We start from the raw sequence: 22,868 nt of genomic DNA, 5'->3' as shown, positions 1-22,868 counted from the left end.
AGAGAGGCTGTCTTTAGGACATTTAGAGAGACTCTGCCGGGCTGCCTTTCCTTTTGGCCAGTAACAAGGAAACTTGTAATAGGTTAAAACATTTAAAAATGAGATGCTCAGTAATAAACAGCTGTGTACGAGGTATCATGGAAAGCGACATTTTAATGACTATCTTATTACTGATGATGAATTATGGCATAGTTTTACTGTATCCCCAGATGTAAGGTTCAAATGTAAAATCAGTTAGAATCAACTCACAGAGCATGCCTGTACTTTTCCACAGCACTAAAATTTATTTATGGTATGTATATAGTGGGCAGAATTAGCAAAAAAATACCTAATTCAGAAAAAAAAAACCTACCTTTTTCCTGGCAGAACCATAACCAGCGTTATCTTCTAATATGTGACCGTGGGCAGTAATTTTCCGGAATACAGATGACATGAAAGGATTTTGCAGTATTCCTTTCTCTCATCTACTTTTACCACTTTTTAGCCTTTTTTTTTTTTCCCTACTACTTTTATTTTCTAAAGAAAAGTGCCCAGATTTCTTGTTTACTTGGCCTTCTGGACTTCCTCGTGCTTGTGCAAATTAGGTTTTTAATACTTACTCATTTTAGAAACTTTTTATTATGAGAAGACTTGTGGCCAGAGGAAAAGAAAACATGAAGTATATTGAATTACTTACAGTGGCCATTGATATTGTTATCGTAATACCATGAACAAAAACATAAAACAATGGGCTGGAGTCAGGGCACGTGGACTCCAACTCATGGGTCTCCAGGAGCCCCATTGGCATCCTGGGGACATTTATATGAGATGACCGCTCAGGTCCGTCCAGCTCTGAAGGATCCATGCCCAGCGGCGTGCAGGGAAAGAGCCTGGGGGGCCAGCCTCTCTCAGCAGCATAAGTCCTCCCTGACCTCATTTGACCCTCTGATTTCCCTCATCTCTATCACAAAGCTAGTAATAGCATCCCCCAGAACGTAGCAAGGGAGTTAGGTTAGGGAGTTAAATAAAATCCTGTGCTGTGACTTGCTTACTCCTGGCGCCTGAAATACAGTATGCACTGCTTGTTATGTACCACCCAGCCCCACTGAGCAACAAACAGTGACCCAGAGAGGCCCTGGAGCCAGACTGCTCTGCCCCTTACTGGCTGTGCCACCTTGGGCAAGTTACTTAACCACTCTGTGCCTCAGCTTTTTTATCCACAACCAGTGATAATAATATTAATAGCAACCTACCCCGTAGGATTCTTGTAAGGATTTTTAAAATCTAGACAGAAATAATACCACTCTTTTGGGATGTACTGAGTGTTTACTCCATGTTAGTCATTGAACCAAAATGGTTTACACACTTTATCGCTTGTCAGCCTACGAGGTGCTGGTCCATTCTTACCGCCATTTTACAGACAAGAAACTTGCAAGCGTTGTCTGTGATCACACAGCCAGCATGCAGTGAAGGCAGGGTTCAAACGCAGGTCGCCCTACTCTAAAGCGTGTGCTTCCCAGCCCTACAGTCTGTGCTGGGCCTGTGTCTCCCCCCCGAAAATAGTGTGGTCAGGTTCAAAATGCTGACAGGCTTCCAGGGTAGGTCCAAGCAATAACAACCCCGCGGAAATCAGTCCAAAATCAAGCCGACTAGCGCACCAGCATCTTCCATTTTCAAACCAGATCTGGGGCTGAGTACGGCGGTGGCACCATCAAGAGAGCACTGCATACTCTGCTTAAAAGTCAAGCACTTTTGAAAACATCTGCTTGAAATTGTGTGCCACTGATTGAAATGGAAAACAAACTCAGATGCCAAGCAACGGTGGGAAGAGGACAAGAAGAGAACTAGTGACAAACAACTAGTTAGCGCATCCCCACCGATGGTCACAATAAGAGCCCACACGAAAAAAATAACATCACAAGGAAAATTATGGAGGTCTTGGCCACAAGTTATTTTCTGTTCCAATATGTAAAATAGAAAACTGTTATTTTTCTATCAAATGGCACAAATTTCTATAGTGGGAAAGACCTTTAATTTGTTGGTCTGTCACAACACTGCAGCCCTGATGCATCTGACTTTTGCAGCCAAAGCTCCCTGGCCTTTGTCCTCGCCTTTTTGGTGTAGCAGGAGGAGGGCTGGGGCTGGCACCCTGGAGGGACAGCTCCCCCCCACCCCCGGCCCCCTGCTCCTAGCATCCACGTCAGGACAGAAAACCCTCATGCTACAGTACTTTGGAAGAAGTTCCGGGCCAGACTTTCTAGGTCATGTGGCTGGTACGAGGCAGGGTCAAACCCAGATACTTTGGAGTCCACATCACCCTGTCATCTCTTATTTAACCTTATCTGACCATGACCTGGGTGCCTGCCTCGGGACTGACTTGTTTATCCTTTCCTAAAAGACGCCTACATTTTTATAATCTCTGAAACACCCCCCGCCCACCCCAAAATAAACATAACTTAGAACTCATAGCTAAAATTGCATTCCCGTACTCAGCCTGACAGTGGACAGAGGTGCTGGGGTGCAGAGGGGGCTTACTCGAAAAGACCTTGAGAGAGAACCCAGGTTCATAGGAGTCCTGAGAAGTCAGGCTTGGCACTGGTTCCAGAAACAGTGATCAAAGCATACCCACACCAGGTCCTGACTTCTCAGAAAGAGGAGCCTTATGTAAGGTGTCTTGGCCAGCTCGGGCTGCTGTAACAAAAATACCGTAGACAGGGTGGCTTAAACAGCAGACTGTTACTTCCCACGGTTCTGGAGGCTGGGAAATCAAGATCAAGGTGCTTTTAAATAGCTGCCTTTTCGTTGTGTCCTCACATGACAAAGAGAGAGGGCTAGCTCTCTTCCTTTTCTTATAAGGACACTAATCGCATCATAAGGGCTCTAACCTCATGACTTAATTATTTCCCAAAGGCCTCACCTCCAAATACCATCACATTAGGGCTCCAAAATATGAATTAGGAGGGGGCACAAACGTTCAGTGCATAGCACTAGGAATAATGCAGCCAGCCACATTTCTTCTTGCAAAATCATCTTTGGCCCAATTTCTCCATCTCCCTTGCCCCCTGCATCTAATTGGTTGTCTCTTCTTCTTAGATGTTACATGAACTCCTTTCTCTCTGCTTTCAGTTCTCATTGCTTCATACCCTAAACTTTGCAGTCAAGTCACTCTGGTCATCTCTCTCTCTCCCATTTCCTCATTCGCCCTGCACACAAATGTCTGATCATGTCTTCCTCTACTTAAGAGTTCAGAACCCTCCATTGCCCATGGGATCAAAGTTCTTTACCCACAAATTCTTATCCCTCTAGGATCTAATCTCTACTCGGCTGCATGAGTTATCTGCTCCAAACAAACTAGTCTTTCCCCATCCCCTTAATATGCCTTGTGGTTCTCCCTGTTTACCCCCTCAACCAGCACTACCCTCAGATCCAGGTAAGAAGGGCCTTTACTCCAGCTTCACACAATAGGGGGCCTTGCTCTGGCCTTATTCCTCCTCGTTGGGTGACACATTGGCAGGCCCAAGGGGATGTGCTTACCCTGAACCCAAGTCCTGCCCTGTAGTCCATGTGCTGAACACCTGAGACCCAGAATTCCCTGCTCCGATGGCCCGAAGGCAGCTTTCATGGCCTGCGCAGTGGGCGGGGGGGGGGGGTGGGGAGGAGTGGTAAGTGGACTGAGCTTAGACTTGCAGGCCTGGGTGTTTACATGTGTGCATATGAGGGACCTGGGGTAGGATGAGCAGGGGGCATGCCTCATCCAGGGGCCGGGGGCTGGCTCTCCCATTCCACTGCCAAGTTCCAGAGCCTAGTGATTATAAAGCATATTTGTCAAGGTAAAGGATAGAGCATATTTTATTTAGCTTGACTTATAACTTTAAAACAGGTAGAGCACATTTTAACAGTCTGTTAGTTTGACTTAAAACTTAAAAATATTAAGACAGGAGGTATGTGGGTTCCATTTGTATTCTTGTCCCAGGATCCAGAAATGTTAGGAGCTCACCTTCCCTCTATTTCCATTTCTACCAGTTGAAATTTTACCCATCTTTTAAGTTACAGGTCCATTCTCACCTTTACCATAAAGCCTGCACTGACAACCCCCAGCTACAATGTAATTTCCCCTTAGCTTGTTTCATTCATAAACCAGTCTTAGCGACATTCTAGGTGCCAGGCACCATGATGGAATTAAAAATACAGATGTGAAGAAACAGTCCTTTCCCTCAAAGAGCTTATAGGCTAGAAAAAGAGTCAACACCCACCCACCGTGCACAATCCATCAGCACCTTCTATTGGCATTACATCCAAATTATATTCCAAATATGACACATCCTGCAATTTTCCCTGCTAAAACCCCAGTTTAAGGCACCATGACTTTGAATCCAGACCATGCCTCTGCTCTTGGCCTGCTTATGGTCTATTCCCCACCAGCTGCCATAAGACCTTTCTGCCCTGCTTAAAACCCTCCAATGGCTTTCCACTGCAATTAAAATAAAATCTAAACCCGTAACCTGAACCCCATTGACTCTCCAGCCCATCTCCTGGATCTCTCCCTCTCATCCTCTACTTCAGTGACTTCTCAAGCCTGCCCTGGCTTCTTTCCATCTCTCAAACAAACACCTTGTTCCAATCTCAGGGGCCTGTGAAATTGCTATTCTCTCTATAGCAAATTTTTTCTTGTTGCCTCTTTTTTCTTGTTGCTTATTTCTTAGTTCATATGTTATCTTCCCAGAGAGACCTACCCCAACTTCCCTAATGAAAGAACTTCCAAGTGCCCTATTATCCCATTACTCTATTTTATTAATTTGTTCATGTGTTTACTGTTTGTCCATGTAGAATTGGATTCCATGAGAACAAAGACTTTGTTTTGCTCATAACTGCCTTCCTGATACATATAGTTGGCACTCTGTAAATTTTGTTAAATGAAGGAATGATTGCAATAGAATGTGATTTGTGCAGGGCGCTGCAGAAGCCATTGGAGAAACCTAATTTTACCTGGGGAGAGTTGGTTTTGACTACGGCCTGGGTTTGGGGAGGTGGGGTTGGTGGGAAATGTGAAGACATAGACAGGGTTGACAATACATTTGATCATGCTAGAGTTTAAACTTTAATCTGAAAGCCAAGAGGAGTCATTGAAGGGTTTGAGCAGAAGCGTATGACCAAATTTGTCTCTTAGAAGTGACCTGGGGTGGAGTGGGAGGAGAAACCAGAGAAGGCAAAGATGGAGGCAGGGGTTTAAGTCAGGATAAAGCTTACTATATACAGGAGGGAAGAGGATTTCTATCAGGAAGATAAGAAGTAGACAGCTTTAGTCAGCAAATCCACACCTAAGCCTCCCTGCATGTACAGTCAGGGTGAAAAATTGGGTAAAGATGACAACTGCATGGAGGGAATGAAGGAGATGGAGCCGTCTCTGGTGGCTGCTGGGTTTCAGATTAGATGCAACCTTTCTCAGCCTGGATTCTTGGAGAGAATCAAGCTCTAATGTCCAGAGGCACCTACTGTGTGTAGTTAATTAACTTCCCCCCTAAGCATCTAGAATGGTTCTAGATATGTGCCGTTGTTGGAAGAATTGAGAAAACAGTTCCTGTGTTGTGTAGGTCAGAGGAGGACTCCCATTTTTTTTTGGCCGAGCCACACTGCACGTGGGATCTTAGTTCCCTGACCAGGAATCGAACCCATGGCCCCTGTAGTGGAAGCACGGTGTCCTAACCACTAGACTGCCAGGGAATTCCCAGGAGTCCCATTGAGAGTAGGGTAGATCATGGTATCACTGGGGAATACAGAGGTAGAAACGTGTTTAGAGGAAAAATACTGAGTCAGGTCTAATCATATTGAGTTTGAGATGAGGACTGAGTGGTGAGTTATGAAAAAGAGAGAGAGAGAAATCAACATATAGGAGTTAGTTGATGCCAAGGGTGTAAAGGAGGTTGCCTAGAAAAAGGATAAACCAAGGAAAGATCCAGGGCAAAGCCCTGGGAAGCCTCATTAATTAAGGCTGACCTTAAAGTTGCAGGTTAAAGAGTTGGCTAAGTCAAGAGATCCCAAAAGGAAGACCTAGAAGAAGACAGAAGTCTGCAGAGAAATAGTACAGAATGAGGCGTGGTATTGGGGAAGCCAAAGTAGTTTCAAGAAGAAAGGGATGGTTGATAGTGGCAACCATAACAAAGGTGAAATAGGAAATGTACTGAAACGTACATGTGGGTTTGGTAATATGAAGGTCACTTCATCTAATTCTGAGAAAGCGCCCCATAATTCTTCTCATTCTGAAGTCGTGCTATCATCATCACCATCATCATCATCATCACCATCATCATCATCATCACTACTGCTACTAGTAGTGGTGGTCATAGTAGTTTCAGGGGGTGGATGGGGAAGACAGGAGTGAATTACCCTAGTGATGTTAGAAGTAATTTCTCAAAGTCTCAGAAGGTATGGTTACAAGACAGATTATGATGGACCTTTCACTCATCAGAGCTGCAGCAATCCATTCTAAGAGCTGGCTTCTTAAAAAGGTCCAATAGATCCTACATCCAATGAAGTGTTTCTGTGTAGTTCACCACTAAAACAAGATCCATCTTTTTTTCTCCAGTGATGTGAATTTAATTTATTCTCATTTATTAAAGCTACTTCTGGGACTTGAAAATGCTTTCTAAATGTTCATTCCATTTTTACATTCGCAATCCATTTCATTCAACACGCCTTACTGCAGATTGAATTGCTTACTAAATTTGAAAGAGATCAATAAATAGCAGCAAAACTACAGGAGGTCATTTAATTTTTTTTTATTAACAGACCCAATAAATCTGAGCCTATTTTCTTCAAATAAATCCACTGGAAATAAAAAAAAAACTGCTTTTGGGCAATTTATGAGGTTAAATCTAAAAATAAAATTTTACTTTCATTTGTGGCTGGTATTAACATGACAAAGCTTCAACAGAGCTTGCTTAGTACTGAATTTATGTCCCCTATCTGCACAAATATCTTTTGCATAGCTGTATACAGGTTAGCGAATAGATTTGAAAGGGAACAGAGTCAAACTAAAAATACAGTCTGTAGAGAGGAGTTCTCTGTATTTAAATGTTTTAGGGTACATGTTAAAAGTCTGATTTGTAGGCAGCGTTTTTATATGAAAATGAGCTGGGTCCCCTAGAATTTACTGTGGCTACTTAAGGCAGGAGGAGGGAAACTTTAACCTCTAAGGCTGGTTTTATTTGAGTTCATCTAGACATGGGGCGATACTGCTTTGGCTACACCAGGAGCATAATTTTCCCTTTGGTGAGCTACGGGGGCTGAGAACAGTGATTAATTGGCTAATCAGAATTTCAAAGGGCAGTGATAACAGTGGTGAACAGAAGGTAGTGACAGAAGTTCAAGTCCATTAAAACACTTTGCAATGACTGAGACGTTCCCCCCATCTCTCCCTGTTCAGTAGTCTCCTCTGCCCGCTGGTCTCTAAGCCTCACCCTCGCCACTAGCCTTCCTTATTTTTTTTCTGTATACATTTCCCCAGCCTCTTTCTTTACATCTTCACTACCCACAAAATGAAACTGAAAAATATGAATCTTTTCCTTTTTATTTTTTAAAATATTTTATGTTACTTTATTTTATTTGTTTTGGACGCACCGCGCAGTTTGTGGGATCTTAGCTCCCTGACCAGGGATCGAACCCTGGCCCTCGGCAGTGAAAGTACAGAGTCCTAACCACTGGACCGCCAGGGAATTCCCTTTTATTTTTTAAAGTTTTATTTTCCCTCTTCTTAAATTCAAAACAAGTTGAGCTTTTTGATTTTTTTTTCCCCTCCCATCCTACGATTGTTCTTATTTTTGTGGGGCACTTAGATTTTGTTTACCTCCACTGCATCAGTGGACCACAATATCAAATGAATTGCCAGGCTAAAGGGACTCTTAGGTAGCGTAGGAATAGTGAATTTGTGCAGATAAATCAACGATTAGGATTTTTTCCCCCCAGACACAATCAATATCACTGTCTTTAATAGCCTAGCAACGTGAAACTATTCCATACATTTTCATCCTCGCCTACATTAAAACCTGAGAATCAGGCAAGTGACTCAAGCGATTTCTTAGGTAGGGAATGTGCCCGCACAGAGCCGGGTGTGACTTGTCTCAAGTCAGGCTCCTCAGCGGGAAAGGAAAATGGGGCCACGCCCCTTGGGAAGAGACACCGAGGGCCCTCGCCTTGCTCAGCCCGCAGCTGGTTTACCAAGCTAATAGCCGCAGCATTATGCCTATGACTATGTACATGATAATACATTATCCCACACACAGGAAGTTGAATGAATATATGAAATCATTTTGCTTCCATGTCCTTACAAATGATCATTGCAGGCACAGAGTTTTGCATTTCAGGTTTTTCTCCCTATGTTCCCTTCAGTGACATTCATTCTCTCTCTCTTCAAATCTGTTTACCTAGCGACTCCTGGGAATGGAAACTTTTCTTGTGATTAGATCACAGGGCTGGGGACTTATATAAAATTTTCAACTTGGTCTCATTTTCACTTAACGGACCCTTTGTTCCTCCCTTCCTTATCTATATAATGAGGAAATAACACTTTGCATGGAAACTGATTCTCAGATGAGAGGTAACTGAATGTTATCGTTTTCATCATCATCCTCAAACAGTGGACATATTCTAGGTGTGGCCAAAGCAAGAAGGGGATGATCCTGAGAACTTCCTAAAAAGACCCGAGACTTGAAAATGTTTCTGGAGAGGCAGCTGTAGCGCAGTGATCGAAAGCACAGGCTGAGAGAGCCGGCTGGACTGGATTTGAATGCTGGTTTTGCTACTGACTAGCTGCCACAGTTTCCCCAAGTGTGAAATGAAGGCATAATAGTGACCCCCTTAGCACTGAAAGTAGGATTATACAAGTTAATATTGATAACGTTCTTGGAACAGGGCCTTCAGTCTCAAAATGCTGTGCAAACAAAAAATTTAGCATTTCTGATTATGCTAGAAAGAAAGGCCCCTCTTGTCTGGAAAGATGCAGTTCTCGTCCTTGTCTCTCATGAGCAAGAATTGAGTTCAAACACAGGGGGTTCCGCTGATGAGAGAAAGAAGTGACCGTATGATGGAGACCATAAGAATCCATCAACTACTGGTCTTTAAACGATTTTGCTTCTCTACCTCCTAAAGAAAATGTTTGTTCATGTAACTCACACAGTTTAAATTTGATATTGAAAATTGTATTATAACTTTAAGTAAGTTTATTTTTGTTATTAGAAGGTAGAAAATATGAAATGAGATGAGGATCGACTGTAATTGCAAAAAATATCTCATGATTTGATTTTTAAAAAATAGACTTTACCGGGGCTTCCCTGGTGGCGCAGTGGTTGGGAGTCTGCCTGCTAATGCAGGGGACACGGGTTCGAGCCCTGGTCTGGGAAGATCCCACATGCCGCGTAGCAACTGGGCCCGTGAGCCACAGCTACTGAGCCTGCGCCTCTGGAGCCTGTGCTCGGCAGCGGGAGAGGCCGCGATAGTGAGAGGCCCGCGCACCGCGATGAAGAGTGGCCCCCGCTTGCCACAGCTGGAGAAAGCCCTCGCACAGAAACGAAGAACCAACACAGCCATAAATAAATAAATAAAAATTTAAAAAAAAAAAAAAAAAATAGACTTTACCTACCTTATATAATAAAGCTTGACAAATCTAAAAGAAATTGCATAAAGTGTTGATGTGTGGATTTATCAAATATATCACCGAAATTTTTGGTAGCCTCACAAAAAACACTCTAGTTGCATTTAAAATGATCAACTTCAGTAACCTATACTGCTTTGGCTGTCTGGAATTGAGATCATCCATCCCTACATGATCTGAAATATCACTTTACCAGCACCAATGTTTTACAGAATTGTGTATAGATGGGGAAAGATAATAAGCCGGATGTGTTTAAGTTGTCTTGATAAATCAGTAAAAGAGGCTTTCTCAAACCGTTATTTCTATTTATACTTTTGTTTAGCTGTCCAAAAATGTTTGCACCCCTGAGCAGTGCACTATAGTAAGAGTTGGCACAGGTGATGGGTATGCTTTTCTTCTTTCTAAACTGATAGGAACGATTTTACTAAAATCTTTTCTAAACAACGATGAACGAAGCTCCCTCTCAAGTAAGTCGTCTTCAGAAGAAAAAAAAAAAAAAAAATATATATATATATATAGATATATATATATATCTATATATATATATATATCTCTATATATATGGAAGTTGAGGATACTGAAACTAATTCTTTTTAAAAAGCTGGACATGTGTATAGATGACCCATAGTTCCTCCACAACTTCCCTCTTTCTACCAAACGGATGGAAGGAAGAGGGATGCTTTTTATCTTCCCAAGGGCCACTGAAGGTTGGTGATTAAGGGAAGCAAGCAGGAAGAAATATGTATTATGGTTGCTTGTTGCAGGTTTGTAAGCTAGAAAGAATAAACTGGAAGATGATTCCAGCAGGAGGTGTCACTGGTTCTTGGTGGAAGGAAGACCTGTGATTGTTTTAAGCATGAGAGGCTATTTTCATCACTATACCGTCTACTCCCTCTACCCCCCATGCCTCAGATGCTAGTTATAACTGTGTTCCAAACTGCAATATACCAAAGGTTATGGATAGAGTTACACTTACAAAAAGTAACTTTATAAAGACTATATATTGAGGTTTTTTATAAATATAATTCCTTACCATTTGTCCTTTGAAATAAAGGTTGAATTGCTAAATAACAACCCAGTAAGGTTGTTACTGCCTTTCTTGTCTTTCTCCAAAAAAAAAAACCAAAACAAAACAAACAAATCTTTATAAATATTCAGAAGCTTTGACCACATCAAAGTGACCAGTAGAAAATTGCCAATGAGAAACAGAAAATATTTGCAAGACAATTGGCATTTCATTTTTAGAGAAAGCTATTTTCTGACAGCAGTAGTTTAGTATTTTTGCTTTCATTTTATTTAAAAGGAGAAACTGTAGTTTAGAAGAAAAGACAGTATGAAAAGGAACCCAGTTTCCCCTCTCATCACCATACATAATATATGCTTGTGGGAGAGCTCTCTGGGGGAACAAACAGGCAATTGATTGCAATGACTATTTTCTATTTATTCCAGTGATAAAATGAAAGACTGGACTCAACATCAGATTTTTTTTCTTAAGGAACTTAAAGAAAAATTGGTTTATTGGATGTCTTATTATGTCTTCAGCAGTTAACAAATCTGTAAGCATTTATTTTATTTTACTGTAATACCACTACATATTGAATTGATGTTTTAATTGTAGTAAATTCAGATGTTTATTTTCAACCCTGAAATTTTCTAATTCTACCGTTACTTTTGCCTGAGGTAAAAATAAATGTTACAGTCATAAATGGAGAGGGGAGATAATTTATGCCTACACATACGTTTAATCAGTCAGCCAGACTGCTCACTATGTATGTGCATCTGTATCTACTTTCATCTGTTAAAATGCTTTAGGCTGCTGGAAACAGAAAAGGCATTATCTCACATAACTAGAGGACTCAAAGTGGGGTGACTCCAGGGTTGGACAGTTCCATGGCTTAACTCTGTCATCAAGAAGATCACTTCTTGGGAATTCCCTGGTGGTCCAGTGGTTAAGACTCGGTGCATTCACTGCCGTGGGCCCAGGTTCGATCCCTGGTCAGGGAAGTAAGATCCCACAAGCTGTGAGGTGTGGCCAAAAAATAAATAAATAAAATTTAAAAAAAAAAGATCCCTTCTTTCCTTCCTTCTTCTGTGCCTTCTTAGGCATGTAGGTTTTGTACCCGAGCTGGCTTCTTTGGAGTTGCAAGATGATTGTCACAGGTACAGGCGTCTCATCCAGAGCGTCACCAGATTTCCAGGGGTAGAGAAGACCACCTCTTCTTCCTGTGTCTTCCTTTTTCTTACGAGCCAGGAAATCCTTCTCAGAAGCCTCACATCAGACCTCTAGTTTCATTAGCAAAGATTGAGTCATACGCCTCTGCCTAAAACAATCACAATCAGAGAGAATTATTCTGATTGGTATAGAGAATTCAGATTAGCCTCTAAATTCCACGGGAACAGTGTTAACTCAACAGAATTTTGGATTATTCAGTATGGAGGTTTCAGGTGGGCAGTGATCTGACGTGTCAGCTGGCTGTTGCGAAATAGCCATACTGAACATATATTGGCATAAGTATAGATCTATGAAGTGTGAATTATTAATTCAGAAATGTTCATTGGGGTCGTAGGAACTCTAGCCTTTAAAATGATCAACCTAGAATTCAGACATCATGTTGTTTTATTTTCTTAATACCTGTCAGAAAAGATTTTATGTACAAAGTTGTTTTTGGTCTCTCACCTCCGCTGGAATGTAAGTTCCTTGAGAGTGCAGACTGTATTTGTCTTGTTCACAGCTGTGTATCCAACATCTGGAACAGGGTAATCAGCACATGGTAGGCACTCAAGAAATATTTTTTGAGTAAGTGATGAAAATTACAAGGAGGAGATTGTAATCCCTCTCCAGCCACGGTATGGAAATCATGATTTAGAAATTATTTTTATATTGCAAAAATGTAAAGTCCTCCACTTTCTATACACGTGTTCAGTGTGTTCATCCCCTGTAATGGGAGAATACCACAACAGGTATTGTCCACCCTTTTGTTAAGGTGATTTTGTGACACGGTGCAGAGAGAAGAGGTTTAATTGGGCTACACTCCAGTAGGACCGAGGAATGGAAGAACACAGCTACAAAAACACACCTGTAGGCACCACATCAACATAAAATGGCAGAGCAGTTAGCCAAGCATTGGACCAAGACTGACAGAAACAAAACAAAGAAAATACAAGTGCAAGAAAAATTAAATTTCAAGCTAGTATGGACCAGTTTGAAAACTCTAAGATGATTCATTCTTTAAACTTTAAACATAATGTGTGATGCTTTTGCAAATTATGTCATGAATAATTGAAGAAGACTGGGGAGAGGTACCTACTCTAGCAGGGTTTTTGATATGGACTATTTCAATTTATTTTAAATATTTGACATAGTTTTTCAGATATCTAACCCCTGAAGGTATTGACATTTAATAGTAGTTCTAACAGCACTGAATATTTTATTTATCTATGTTATTTATAAAACTTATTAAGCACACAAATTCTAAGAGGCAAAAGTATCAAAGATATCACCAATCCTCTTTTTAAGTTTCTTATGGTCTAGAACAGCTACTGAGACACGAGACACATACATGAACAATTATAATTCAAGGTAGTATGAGGTCAATCTCTCAACAGGAATACAAACAAAATATTATAACAAATTAAATAGAAGGAGAGAGATATTCTGGCTGCAATGATCAGAGAATGGTCCATGAAAGAGATGGCACTGGATCTGAGCTTGTCAGATGGACTTAGGAAGGTGGGTGGAAAAACACTCGCAAGGAAGTTCCAGCCACTGGACTAGATGATAGTAAAGTTAGCTAGAGCCATTCACTAATCTATCTTCAGGTAGTTTTTGATGTTCCACCAGTCTTTGACCTCAGCTCTCTGCTCTTCCATGTTTTTATCAACATCTTGGAGAAAGCCTTATAAGTCTTTAATAATAAACTTGTAAGTCTTTAATAATAAGTGTGCTTATTCAGATTTGTTTGCAATGCAGAGCAGGTAGAAATAGAGACTATACTAGAAACAGAGAAATGATCCAAGAAAGTCTTAACTGGCTAGAATGACTGATGTTATCTAAGAAGAGAAAATTTACCAAATAAATGTAAACCTCTTCAATTTGATTTAAAAAAAAATGTATTGCCCAAGCACAAGATGGAATTGCCCTGGCTTAACAGCAATCCACATGAAAAGAGACTTGAGCAGGATTAGTTGATTACCTGCAAGGTATTTACCCTAAAGCAAATGCAAACTACATTCATTTAGCCTAAAATGTATCCATTCCATAAACATGTTTTAATTAAACACTCTGCACAAAATATTATCCAAGGATATGGAACTATAACAATTAATAAAAATGATTCCTGTCCTTAGGAACATATAGCTTATGACAATACAATTAAAATATAGTGCTGTAAATGTAAAAATAAAATATAGGCCTCAAAAATAACAAATAATCCCAGCGAAGAAGTATTGGACAGATCACAGCAGAGTATAATGCTAAATTTGTACACACATTTTTTTAAAACAGCTTTATAATTCACTCATTTAAAGTGTATAATTCAATGGTTATATACATATATTTTTTCACAAAGTTGTGCAACCGTCACCATAATCAATTTGAGGACATTTTTATCAGCCCTAAAAGAGACCCTCTAACCATTAGCAGTCATTCTCTATTCCCCCCCAGCCACCAACACCATCCCCAGAGTCTTCAGCAAACACTGATCTACTTTCCATCTCTAGAGATTTCCCTATTCTGAACATTTCATAAAAATGGAATTATAGAATATGTGGTCTTCTGTGACTAGATTCTTTCATTTAGAACAATGTTTGGAAGTTCATCCATTTTATACCACATATCAATATTTCATTCTTTTACTGTTGAGTAATATCCTGTTGTATGGATATGCCATACTTATTTATCCATTTATCAGTTGATGGACATTTGGGTTGTTTTCAGCTTTTGGCTATTCTGCATAATGAGCCATGTTCAAGTTTTTGTGCCAACATATGTTTCATTTCTTTTGAGTCTATACCTAGGGAGTTGAATAGTTAGGTCATGTGGTAACTCTATGTTCAACCTTTCGAAGAACTGTCAAAAAGTTTTCCAAATTTGCTACACCATTTTACATTCCCACCAGCGATGTATGAGGTTTTTGGTTTTTCCACATCTTGTTATTGTTGTCTTTTTGATTATAGCGATACTAGTGGGTGTGAAGTAGCATCTCTGTGTGGTCTTCACTTGCATTTCCCGAATGACAAATGATGTTGTGCGTCTTTCCATGTGCTCATTGTCCACTTGTATGTCTTCTTTATTTTTTAATATTTACTTAATTTATTTGGTCGCGCCGGGTCTTAGTTGCGGCACATGGGCTCCATAGTTGTGCCATGCGAACTCTTAGTTGCAGCATGCATGTGGGATCTAGTTCCCTGACCGGGGATCGCACCCGGGCCCCCTGCATTGGGAGTGAGGAGTCTTAACCACTGCACCATCAAGGAAGTCCCCACTTGTATGTCTTCTTTAGAAAAATGTCCACTTGGATCTTTTGCCCATTTTTAATTAGGTTATTTATCTTCTTATTATTAAGTTTTTAGTCTTTTATATAATCTGAACACAAGTCTCATGTCAGATATATGATTTGAAAATATTTTCTTCCGTTCCGTGGGTTGTCTTCTCACTTTCTTGTTGGCATTGTTTGCAATACAGAAGTTTTTAATTTTGTAAAGTCTAACTTATTTTTTGGTTGTTGTAGTTGTTGCTTTTGCTTTTGGTGTCCTATCTAAGAAACCATTGCCTAACCCAGGATCATAAAGATTTACTTCAATGTTTTCTTCTAGGAGTTTTATGATTTTGTTTATTGTGGCTTTGTCCTAAGTTTCAAAATTGGGAAGTGTGACTCCTCCAACTTTGTTCTTCTTTTTAGAGACTGTTTTGCCTATTCTGGGTCCATTACATTTACATGATCAGCTTAGGACAAAATATTTTAAGAAAGATATTGATAAAGTAGAGTGGACCAGAGGACATTCAAAAAAAAACTTCCAACAATTTGTGGTGTTTAAATCTGCAAGGTGAAATGTAAAAGTGGAGCATGAGAGATGATTTCATAGACTCACAAGGCTGTTGTAATGTGGAAAATGATTCCGTGAATACTTTATTACTCCAGAAGGTGAAAATGATGCAAGGGGAACCTCAGTTCAATATAAGGATGAACTTTATAACAACTAAGCTTAGTCATAAATAGATCTCACACACTGATCCACCCATCCCTGAAAAGACTCAAGCCAAAGCCAGATGACCTATCCATCAGTAATGTTGTAGACAGAGTTTCAACATTGGATAGAGGATAATATAACTCTATGATATGTGGGTATGGATAGCAGTGAGAAACTAGGCATTGTCATTGGACATTATCTCAATTAATCCCCCCAACCATATGAGATGGCTACTATTATTATTATCCCTTTTGCTGGATGAGGAAAGAGGCTTAGGGGGATTTAGTAAATTGTCCAGCAGCACACAGTTAAAAAGTGACAGAGTACAGGGACTTCCTTGGTGGTCTAGTGTTTAGGATTCAGAGCTTTCACTGCTGTGGGCTGGGTTCAATCCCTGGTCCAGGAACTAAGATCCTGCAAGGCGTGCCGTGCGGCCAGAAAATAAATAAATAAAAAATTTAAAATATGAATAAGGGATTCAAAAAAAAAAAGTGACAGAGTGTTCACTCAGACCCAGTTCTGTTTGACACCAAAGTCCATGCTCTTAACCTATATGACCTGGATATGAGTTGTGGTGGCAGATATAGGAAGATAAATGAGTATGAGAGATCATATGAAGGAAGAGGAATAGGAGCTATTGAATTTGTATGTTGCCAAGGATGAGTTTAAGGTTTCAAGCTTTAATAATTGGTGGGGGGCTTCCCGGGTGGCGCAGTGGTTGAGAGTCTGCCTGCCAATGCAGGGGACACGGGTTCGAGCCCTGGTCTGGGAAGATCCCACATGCCGCGGAGCAACTGAGCCCGTGAGCCACAACTACTGAGCCTGCACGTCTGGAGCGTGTGCTCTGCAACGGGAGAGCCCGCGACAGTGAGAGGCCCGCGCACCGCGATGAAGAGTGGCCCCCGCTTGCCTCAACTGGAGAAAGCCCTCGTGCAGAAATGAAGACCCAACACAGCCATAAATAAATAAATAAATAAATTTATTTTAAAAAATAATAATAATAATTGGTGGGGAGAAGAGGCACTTATTAATAGGAAAGGAGAAATCAATAGGAAAAGCGGGTTTTGATGGATGTAAACAGCAAGCTCATCCATCCAACGGCACGTAAGTGCCCAGGTTCAGATTTCGGCTCAAGCCTACTGACCCAAGAGGCCGTGGTTTGACCACTCTTCTAGATGTGTCAAGGATCGCTGACTCTGAGGCTTTGAGCCTGGAATTTGAGAGAATGAAAGTACAATTAACAGAGAGGAGACTGGAGAGGAGACACTAGTTTGAGATTCTTCACTTGGTGTTGTCGAATATGTTACACTTGAGCATAAAATAGTATTTTAAAAAGTATAAAGTAGAGCATCCAACTGTATAGAAGATAATTAAAATGTGGTGTTGAACCTTAGATCAGTAGATAGGATTGTCCTTCAAGAGATGGCTGAAGACAAGAAAATATTAAATCTCTGAGCCAGACTGTAGACAAGGAAAATTGGAGAACTTGGCATTTAGCTTCTCATCCTTCAGTCCTACTGCACATCATCCAGAGCTTACAGGCTTGTATGCCTCAAATTCCTTGAAGTCAGTGCCTCTTGGAAAACTAGCATTTAGTTAGCGTCTCCTTATTCAGGACTCTGAGCCTGGCACCAAGCTGAGAGCTTTTATGGAGAGTCTGTGATTTGGTATTTACAACAAAGCTCTGATGCACGTGGTATTCTCTCCAGTTTATAGATGAGGAAACTGAGACTCTGAGACGTTAAATAATTAGCCACAGGCAGAGACAGAGTAAAGATTGAAACCCAGTCTGTCTGACACCAAAGTCCAAGCTCTTCTAGGTGCTGTAGGTCACCACGCTGCAGAGTCAACCTGCTGTTCCCTCTGATCTGCCAGAGAAAGAGAGGAAGCTTTCATGCAGGCTCCCGCCCACCCTACTCCCACCTCTGTTCCTTCTCTTTCCTTCCTTTTATTCTTCCATCCGTCCAAATATCCATCCACATCTTTTACAAATATGTATTATGTGTGTACTGTGTACCAGCCATTGATGATACAAGGAGGAACAAGAATCAGTTCTTACCCACTTGGTGCTTATAAGACAAGAGAGAGAGAATGAAATTAAGCAACTAATTACACACTGACTTAAATTATCTACTCGCCCCTCCATTTATCAGAGTCATACAAAAAGAGAAAAGAGTTGCTTAGTCATGTTTGCTGTAAAATGAGAACCACTTAAGGTAATTAAAACGTCCTAAATTTAGTTTTAAAGCAAAACCAAATTCAGTAAGAATTACTTCCTTCTATGTGCATTCTGCATTGTAGTCCTTTTGAAACATCTTAACCAAAAAACTAGCAAACTTAGCAGAATTTTTAATTGATTCAAGAAGTTTGTAAGTTTGAATTTAATTGTGTGTCTGTGTGTGTATTTATACTGAATATCCATACTGGAATATCCATATTTGACTTGTGCCAGTGAAGTTTCTGCACTGCAGGCAGGGTCTGGCATGACCCTTGACCTCACTCTGGGAATGTCTGTGCTTGGCTGAGCTAAGTGGGGGTGGGGAGGTAAGGACAAGAAGAAAATGAGAGGTAGAGTCAGAGCTAAGGCCAAGTAAAAAAAAAACCTTGCAGGGCCTGAAAATCCTGGTTCTCAACGGTTTTGAAAATATCTGAAATATGCTCTAAAATTCACTCTTGATGGGGCCATGGGCTATTTTTTGCCCAAGATATAGTAGAATAGAATTAATTTTGGAGACTCCTTTAACCGTCTCCTGACAATGCATGGACTCTCCATCTCCCTCAGTCAGCACCTCTACCATAAAATTTAGACTCAGACCTCTAATGAAAACAATGGTCCACACCTCAGGGCCACTTGTGTCATAACGATGTGTCAATTTTAATCATATAACTAAACTCAATTCTGCACAGAACAAAAATTTTAAAAGGCAATTGGCATGTTCTTGGATTGGAAGAATCAATATTGTGAAAATGAATATACTACCCAAAGCAATCTACAGATTCAATGCAATCCCTATCAAATTACCAATGGCATTTTTTACGGAACTAGAACAAAAAAATCTTAAAATTTGTATGGAGACACAAAAGACCCTGAATAGCCAAAGCAGTCTTAAGGGAAAAAAACGGAGCTGGAGGAATCAGACTCCCTGACTTCAGACTATACTGCAAAGCTACAGTAATCAAGACAATATGGTACTGGCACAAAAACAGAAACATAGATCAATGGAACAAGATAGAAAGCCCAGAGGTAAACCCACGCACCTATGGTCAACTAATCTATGACAAAGGAGGCAAGGATATACAATGGAGAAAAGACAGGCTCTTCAACAAGTGGTGCTGGGAAAACTGGACAGCTACATGTAGAAGAATGAAATTAGCACACTCCCTAACACCATACACAAAAATAAACTCAAAATGGATTCGAGACCTAAATGTAAGACCGGACACTATAAAACTCGTAGAGGAAAACATTGGAAGAACACTCTTTGACATAAATCACAGCAAGATCTTTTTTGATCCACCTCCTAGAGTAATGGAAATAAAAACAAAAATAGACAAATGGGACCTAATGAAACTTAGAAGCTCTTGCACAGCAAAGGAAACCATAAACAAGATGAAAAGACAACCCTCAGAATGGGAGAAAATATTTGCAAACGAATCAACGGACAAAGGATTAATCTCCAAAATATATAAACAGCTCATGGAGCTCAATGTTAAAGAAACAAACAACCCAATCCAAAAATGGGCAGAAGACCTAAATAGACTTTTCTCCAAAGAAGACATACAGATGGCCAAGAAGCACATGAAAAGCTGCTCAACATCACTAATTATTAGAGAAATGCAAATCAAAACTACAATGAGGTATCACCTCACACCAGTTAGAATGGGCATCATCAGAACATCTACAAACAACAAGTGCTGGAGAGGGTGTGGATAAAAGGGAACCCTCTTGCCCTGTTGGTGGGAATGTAAACTGATACAGCCACTATGGAGAACAGTATGGAGGTTCCTTAAAAAACTAAACATAGAATTACCATACGATCCAGGAATCCCACTACTGGGCATATACCCAGAGAAAACTACAATTCAAAATGACACATGCACCCCAATGTTCATTGCAGCACTATTTACAATAGCCAGGTCATGGAAGCAACCTAAATGCCCATCGACAGACAAATGGATAAAGAAGGTATGGTACATATATACAATGGAATATTACTCAGCCATAAAAAGGAATGAAACTGGGTCATTTGTAAGGATGTGGATGGATCTAGAGACTGCCATACAGAGTGAAGTAAGTCAGAAAGAGAAAAACAAATATCGTATATTAACGCATATATGTGGAACCGAGAAAAATGGTACAGATGAACCGGTTTGCAGGGCAGAAATTGAGACACAGATGTAGAGAACAAACGTATGGACACCAAGGGGAGAAAGCCACGGGGGGGTGGGGATAGTGGTGTGCTGAATTGGGCGATTGGGATTGGCATGTATACACTGATGTGTATAAAATGGATGACTAACAAGAACATGCCATATAAAAAAATAAATAAAATAAAATTCAAAAATTAAAAAAAAAAAGAGAACAGATGAAAAGCCAAAACTGATTATTTTATTCCTAGTGACATTTTATATGTTAACTAATTATTTTATAAATTTTTCAATTGATTATATTAGATTTGATAGGAATACAATAAAGTAAGCAGCAATTAATAATAATGTTTGTCTCATCCTTACCAATATTTACCCCTTAAATTATCATTTCTCATGTCAAACTTCATGGGCTATTTCTAGAACAATATTAATAGTGGAGATGGTAGGCATTACTATCGAATTCTTATTCTGGATATGAAAATAAAACTTTTAATGTTTTACCATTAAACTTGTTGCTAGATATTTGTTTGAGAAATATATATTCTTGGTAAATGGTATAATATTCTTTTAATGTACCACTATTCTATTTGCTAACATTTAGTATTTCTGCCCCAACATTAATAAGACTGTATTGAGTTTGTAGTAAGTAAGAATATTGTATTTTGTCATCTGAATCGGATTTCTATTTAAATGTTGTGATGTCTTTGCACAAAGATTTTGAAAGCTGGCATTCTTCATGTTTGGAAAGCTTAAATAACTTTTAAATTTTCCAAAAAGAGCTGATTTACAAGAACTACTCTTTGAAGACCATTTGACTCTGGAAATGTCTTTTTGCTCTAACTTTTTAGTAATTTTCTAAATAATTTTCATAGTTACTCATCAACTAGAAGTTTCATCTCTTCTCTGGGGACACATTTGTTAATTTTTAGGTTCCTAAAAATTTGGGAATTTTTAAATGCACTTTATAGAGATTTCCAATATAACATTTCCTTGATGCCATTTTAAAAAAAAAAAAAAGGCAATTGGCAGGTGGTAAGGGGAAAGGCGAGGGGTTGTAAGTAAATGAACAGACCCTGATTGCTGACCTTATATAATCATATGCTTAATCTTGTCAGGTGTAATAACCTCATGGAAAGAAGAAACAAAATCAGAAAAATAAAATCTCTCTAATCAAAAAGATATTTTTTGTTACTATAACCCCTTATTGTCCTTTTTGACCTACTCAGTTATGGAGAGATAGCTAATACTCTTGTTTCTTTGGCATGATTATTTGCCACAGAACATGTTAAACTGATTAGAAACTGTGTAATTTTAAAAAGAGGTATTTGTGTCTCGGTTTTAGATGTCTAAGTTGTACACTAACTCAGCAGTTTCCGGGCTGTAATAACATGTCCAGGGGCCTTAAGGTTGACTCTCATACATTATGATGAGTCAAACCCACAACTCCTTATTTCAGCCCACTTCGTCAAAGGGACCAGTACAAACATGTTTCTAGCAATTATAATCAGTAGATAATAGTACATGCAAATAGTAGGAGAAATCTCATGAGCCAAGACTTTGACTCTCAGAAGAGCTCTTACTGGTTCCAAAATGGCCTTGAATTTTCCCCCTTGGCTAGTTACATGGTATTTCTAGACCCTCCAAGCTAATAGGTGGAGAAAGTTAGTCAAGCTTTGAAAAGTCTATAACACTAATGAAAATATAAAAGATACTTGCAGAAACACAGTAGGCTTATTTTTTTTTCTCTTTATATTTTAAAATTGCTTCCTTCTGTACTAGGACTCTGAAGGACCTTGTTCACTCACTATGAATGTCAGGATTCAGGAAATAATAACCTAATACAGGGACTGTTAAGAACTTCATAGCACCTGGGCTTCACACTTCCGTAGTAAGGGTGTGGGAAGAAAACACTGAGGTGGTATGTGGGAAATTATCCCAAGCTATTTCAAAGGTCACAGAACAGGAAGGTACAAGACTGAACTAAGATGCTGGAAGCACATAGTTTATGCAGTTGCTTGAAAACACAGAGAGGAAAGCAAGGGGAAAGAGAAAGGGTGAGTTCGCCAGGAAGAGGTGCAAGCAGGTGGCAGCACCCCCTATCCGAATCCTGGATTTTGAAGGTCCATATGTCCTGTCTCTTTCTCCACAGTGATAAGGTGGTTATGGGAACAGAGGTGAAGTTTGAGCAAGGGAGCCCATAGAGGGATGGCCCCCTGGACCAATGATGCACATTTGCTCTACTGGAGAGATGCAAGGATGAGGACCCCTGGCCACAATCTGTAGCTTACCAATGATCATGTTTAACATGGTAGATGTTATCTGCATCTTTTGAGCACAGCTCTTGTGGGGCCAGAATGGGACCATATTGAGGGTCACTGATAAATGGCTAATAATATAGGGGTGTTGTAGCTGTCAGCCCAGAGCTAGTATGATCAAGACTCATGACTTGATATTTCCATCCATTTCTATCTATAGGTGACATTCTTTGTTGCATCACATAATCCTTTACTCTGTTTATCTTCAATATGTCTTAGCATATTCTAAATTACTTTCTACCTATGCTTAATACATGCTATGAGGTTTGCCTGTATCGCATAAGGAACTAGCTTACTTACTATCTTTGCCTAAGATTTCTTGTGGATTTCATCATTCCACTTGTTTTCCTGGCCTCTAGAGCAGAGCT

General features: G+C 39.9%; 1 protein-coding gene across 1 annotated transcript in view; it reads left to right on the top strand.

The window, feature by feature from the left end:
* Nucleotides 1-22,868, top strand: part of SASH1 (SAM and SH3 domain containing 1) — a 695,913-nt gene that overhangs the window by 384,132 nt on the left and 288,913 nt on the right. The window lies entirely within an intron of this gene.

Source organism: Eschrichtius robustus, chromosome 9, assembly GCF_028021215.1.
Source record: "Eschrichtius robustus isolate mEscRob2 chromosome 9, mEscRob2.pri, whole genome shotgun sequence".
Classification (NCBI taxonomy): domain Eukaryota; kingdom Metazoa; phylum Chordata; class Mammalia; order Artiodactyla; family Eschrichtiidae; genus Eschrichtius; species Eschrichtius robustus.
Note: the sequence above shows the minus strand (reverse complement) of the source record. Positions and strands in the feature narration are given on the sequence as shown.